The sequence below is a fragment of the Lissotriton helveticus genome, chromosome 9, assembly GCF_964261635.1.
Source record: "Lissotriton helveticus chromosome 9, aLisHel1.1, whole genome shotgun sequence".
NCBI classification, from domain to species: domain Eukaryota; kingdom Metazoa; phylum Chordata; class Amphibia; order Caudata; family Salamandridae; genus Lissotriton; species Lissotriton helveticus.
In genome coordinates this window covers 825573717-825579096 of record NC_136070.1, presented here as the reverse complement: position 1 = coordinate 825579096, position 5380 = coordinate 825573717, and the positions used below count along the sequence as shown (strand labels likewise).

Sequence of the window (5380 nt, the reverse complement as noted above, 5' to 3'; positions counted from 1 at the left end):
AAAGGCATAGAGACTGTGAATTAAACCTCTGGAACCAGTTCTCCTAGGTTTGGCAGACTATCTTTAAAAGAGACTGAAAATGTTTTATTCCAATAAAAGCAACGCATACATAGATTTGGTTGTGATGTTTCTTAAAGATTTTAAAAATGCATGTATTTAAACCAAGTGTTTTTGTTGTTGTTAAAGAAGTTCATCTGGTTTATTTTACACCCAAGTAATCTTGCTATTAAACTGAGACACTTGTAACTTATGTGATTTCACTTATTATTATTATTATTATTATTATTATTGGAATACTTATATAGCGCACAGCTACCTCCAACGGAATGTGTTACGGCGCATTTTCCGCCAAGACAGTAAGCTACAGAAGGCATAAAAAGACGTAGCTGACAGAACAGTTACTTAGAACGAAACAGCCAAGTTTTTAACGCTTTCCTAAAGAGAGATTCCTTTTCCATCCCTCTGAGTTCCACTGGCATAGAGTTCCACATTACGGGAGCCCGTACCGAGAAAGCCTGGCCGCCAATTCGGCTTTTAGAAAATCTAGGAATTTTCAGAAGGTTTTGACTATTCGATCTCAAGGTTCTAGTCAGAAGGTATCTCTGGATCCTGAATCTGAGATACTTGGGGCCCGTGTCATGAAGGGCTCTGTGTACCAATATCATAGATTTAAACAACACTCTTTTCTTCACCGGCAACCATTGAAGACTCACCAAATGGTGGGCTATACTGTGTCTTACAGGAATGTTTCTGATAACTCTGGCTGCCGCATTCTGGATAAGCTGGAGTCTAGCGATCAGGTACTCAGGGACACCAATCAAGAGACTGTTTGCATAATCCAGACGCGAAGTAATGGTGGCATGTACCACCGCTTGACGGCAGTCCATAGGAAGATAGTATAAAAACCTACGTAAGGTCCTATAAAACCTTGCCAGCAAGGAATCTTCAGGGAACCCAGATTTAACCTGAGTTAGATCAACTAATGATTGTTGTACATCAAATGGCTCAAAACAGGACCATCTTTGTACGTTACCCAACACGGGAGAGAAGGATTCCGCATCTTTTGGTCAGGGAAATTAAGCTTAGATTTCTGAAATCTTATCGTGAAAAAAAGTCGCCAGAATATCACACAAGGCTTTAGAGGGAGGAATAATGCCCCTTGATACCTGAGGATTTGTGAAGCATTCCACTATCCTAAAAATTTCTTTCACGGAGTTGTAAGAGGCCTTAATCTGATTTAGAATAGTACTCTTTCAAGTGATACATTTCCTTCGATGAAACATTCTGATGAGCTTGGCTTCAGGCGTATAACCCCGTCGCCAGGCTCTCTCCAATTTTTTGCAGGCACTCTTCAATTTTAATAAATAAAGTAAATGCAAATTATTAATGAAAAGTTATTCTTTTCGTCACCTGCACATTTTGCATTGATCCAATGTCTTGGAAAGACCGTTCTCAGCGCTGAGGATGGTAGCTTTGGTATCTCCCTAAAAATGATCTTTTTCCCCTTTCTTTCTCTTCTTTTTCCAGCCACGTCAGGGTCTCGTCAGATGGACGTCTGAGAGACCTTGCTGTATCGCCAAGTAGAAGATGCCATGAACAACAGTACCTGCTGCCCCTCCACGGACTCCCCCCGCTGCGGCATTGACTTCTGGGCTGGCAGGGTAATCGTGGTGACTGTCTACAGTTCTGTCTTCCTGCTCGGCTTGACGACCAACTTGTTGACCCTATGGCCCATAATCCAGCAGGTGCGAAAGCAGAAGAACGTGCTTGGCATCTACCTTTTAACCCTGGTCACATCTGATCTACTCTACATCCTGACACTCCCCCTCTGGGTCCTCTACGTCTTTGGTGGAAGTGTCTGGACCCTTGGCAATGAAGCCTGCGCTCTGGTGGCCTTTGTTTTCTACTCCAACATGTACATCAGTGTCTGCCTCCTCTGCTGCATTTCCTTGGACCGATGTTTTGCAGTGGTGTATCCCATCCACTCCCTGGCGTTCCGCAGCCAGAGGGCAGCGGGGGCCATGTGCTTCGTAGTCACTATCATAGTTTTTGCCTTCCACCTGGGTGTCACTATTACGTCTGATGAACATGATGGCCTCTCCTGTTATGAGACTTACCCCTTGCAGTCGGGCTTGGCTACGTTTAACTACTTCCGCTTTGTTGCTGGCTTCCTACTGCCCCTGGCAGTCCTAGCAACCTCCTACCTGAAAATCTTTCAGGGGGTAAGGCAGAGCAGCTGCTTGAGCCAAGAGAAGAAAGCCAAAGTCAAGCACCTTTCCATAGCGGTGATTGTCATATTTCTTCTGTGCTTTGCCCCATACCACCTCCTTCTCCTCCTGCGGACTGCGGTGTTCTCCTCCTCCGACCCTGACGCCAGTTGTGATTTTGAGCAGAAGGTTCATGTCTATTTCTCTGTAGCACTTGCCATGTCCAGCCTCAACAGTGCCCTGGATCCCATCCTGTACATTCTGGTCAGTGACAGTGTGAAGAAGGATCTGAAGCGTGCTTTTCGGTGCTAAGCCTACCTGTGCCAGAGTGGCCAGGCACCAATAATGACTTCTAGTATTAAAAGTACTCTTGTAGGGAAAATGCACAGCCCTGACAACATAGTTTCTATGATGGAGTGAGGGGACATCTGAAAGAGATTGGAGATCTTGGATTGGACATCTGAGATGCTTGGTTACCACAGATCAATGTAACTGGTAACATAGATCACATAAAGTGACCGCCCATCAACATAGTCCTCAGGTGCATCAGAGAGCTGAAATTATAGCGTCGACTCTCTTCTTCTCTTTTAAGCATGTTCTGTAAAATTGATTTTTTTAAACTGAAAACTTGCTGTGTGACAAACCCCTTTTTTAACATATTTATTTGAACGCCAACGGCGCTTTTCGATGGTGAATGTGATATATTTGGCTTATGAATTATATCAAATGCTCGTTTTATTTGTAATGTGTATAGATATTGTGATATTTGACCTGTGCTTTGATGGTTTTAAATTTGAACCGAATAAAGCTAACTTTGACTTTGCATCCGAGAGCTGCTGTTCAGTATGGCAGAATAAGAAATGTTGAACATAATCCATAAGATAATTACCAGAGGACTGTAAACAATGACAGCTGTGTGTCTGTATGCTGCTTCCCAAAATACACAACATGGACGTTCAGTGTTGGAAAGGTCCCACCTGTAGCCTCAAACAAAATGTGCTGGTTCCTTTTGATGCAGCCTGTCCATGTAGAGTGTATTTATTCACATCTGGATGTAAATAGGATCCCTACTGATCAAATCACTCTTTTTTTAAGAGTATGGAACAGACTACACACAGCAAGCATGACTAGGCCTGAGTGGCTGCTGGTCTGCCACTGGGAGTGCATGCTCACACCTTGTACAGGCACAAACGCAAGTGCAGGAAAGTGCAAGTGTTACACTGAGGTGCCAGGCTCTCACGTTGTACAGCAACAGTATTATTTGAGATTCAAAGTTCTAGACTTGGGAACTCTACTGCAGGGTGATTTCTGCTTACACAGCTTGCGCACATTCAGGTGGCCAACCATACAGGTTTATGTCCTCAGCCACAGAACAATATGATTGCCTACTTTTTGCTACAAATGTTACAGACAAAGAAATAAATTAGCTGGGTTATCTCGTGGTAGATCCACTCACACGTTACAAGCATCGGAGTCCAGAACTCTTTCGCTGGTTATGCTTATCCTTTGTGCTAACACCTCATGGGGCTACTCAAAGGTCATGGGGTAAAAGTTAGCCAGTAGAGCCCATCCTTCAGGACACAAAGGTTTTGCCTCTTGCAGGGCAATGCCTCAGGCAGCCAAGCGATCTTTGAGGTACACACATTTTGTAATTTCACGCAATTGTTTTCATGATGCGCCATGCGGGTGCCTTGGACTGGACTGACATCACTTAGGCCACATAGTTGTGGTAGATTGGTGCTGTAGGCCACAAGACCATCTTTCAGGACAAAAATGATCTTTCTCACTGTTTCAGAGCTGTTCATTATGGTCCACTTATGTTGTAGCCAGATGCTATGGACTGTAGAAATATCTAAAAGGAAATACACATCTAGCAATTGAGTATGAGACAAAAGCTGATATTTGCGATGCTTCAATAAAGAGAACGAAGCCGTGTTTTACAGAAGAATTTTTCTTACACCTGAAACTGCCTCACAAATATGTCAGCTCACAGGATGTATGCGAAGAGAGAGTGAAAGAGAGAACTAGAAACCAATTTATATAGATTTGGTCGGAGACGGTCCTGACCATCTGAGACTCAGTGTGGCCAACGTAAACTGTACTCACAAAGGCTTGATCTGGAGCAGATCTGGAGATACCGCTGTACTTTTTGAGATTTACTGAAATAAAGATTTTAGAATTCTGCATGAGCATCTTATAGTTGCTTTGGCTCTCAATTTCAAAAGACCAAAGCCCGGATTCCGAGTATGGCGAAACTCTCAGAATAATTACCACACATAGTAAATACTGATTCTTGAAATATGTGAGCGGAAAATTGCAGGAGATGGTTTTATGATCATGCACAGATGTTCTTGCCCTGTCAACACCCAATACATTGATGTAAAGACCAAACAGCCATGTTACATATATCTATATTAGTTCTGGACTATCAGCATTATCACTGCCTTGTACCTATTGCGTCAGAATTAGAGGTTTGAGTGATCAGAATTGAGATCTCTATACTTTTTGACAATAAAAGAGCATATGAGGTGAATTATATTTTCAAGCATAGTCCACAATCACAGAGGCTTGTTTTTTCATCCACTATCTTCTAACCCCATTAAAGCCTAAACAGTAGAACTTGACCCAATGCATATAGCTAGCATTTATATCCTAACCCCAAACATCCAATTAGGGAACATGTAGGATTGGATCTCTACCTTCTCCTCAAGCCTATTGTACACAGTTAAAAAGTTCATGCTCCTGTTGGTCACGAGTAACTGAGAGAACCCCTAATTTTTGCAATATTATGTTATTAAAGATTTTTCCCCTGGAGAACCCGGCCTTATGGGCCAGGCGGTGCAGGGCACGCCTAAGATCTCCGAGTTCACCTGCCTCGACCGACAGAGACACGAGACACTGTTAGGCGTAGAAAAGTAGTTTTATTAGCTGCAGCTAAGCACAGTTATCTAAGAAGTACCACACAGGTAGGTTCTCAAGAGACTGCCACTTCAATCCGTGGCGCACAGTCTATTATACAACACAAGTTTACAATGACAACTCCCAATATACACAAAACTGACAAATAGGAATAGTTCGAAAACAAGCTATCGAATGTCTAAAACACACCTTCCTTTCAGACCCCGTGTGCTCTCCTCCCATCAGGTTAATCAACGCTAGTGCCCGTAATTCAA

General features: G+C 43.0%; 1 pseudogene; it reads left to right on the top strand.

Annotated features, from left to right (window-relative positions):
• The first annotated feature begins 1533 nt into the window (after nt 1-1533).
• LOC144783001 (putative G-protein coupled receptor 132 pseudogene) lies at nt 1534-4135 on the top strand (annotated as a pseudogene).
• The last annotated feature ends 1245 nt before the right edge of the window (nt 4136-5380 follow it).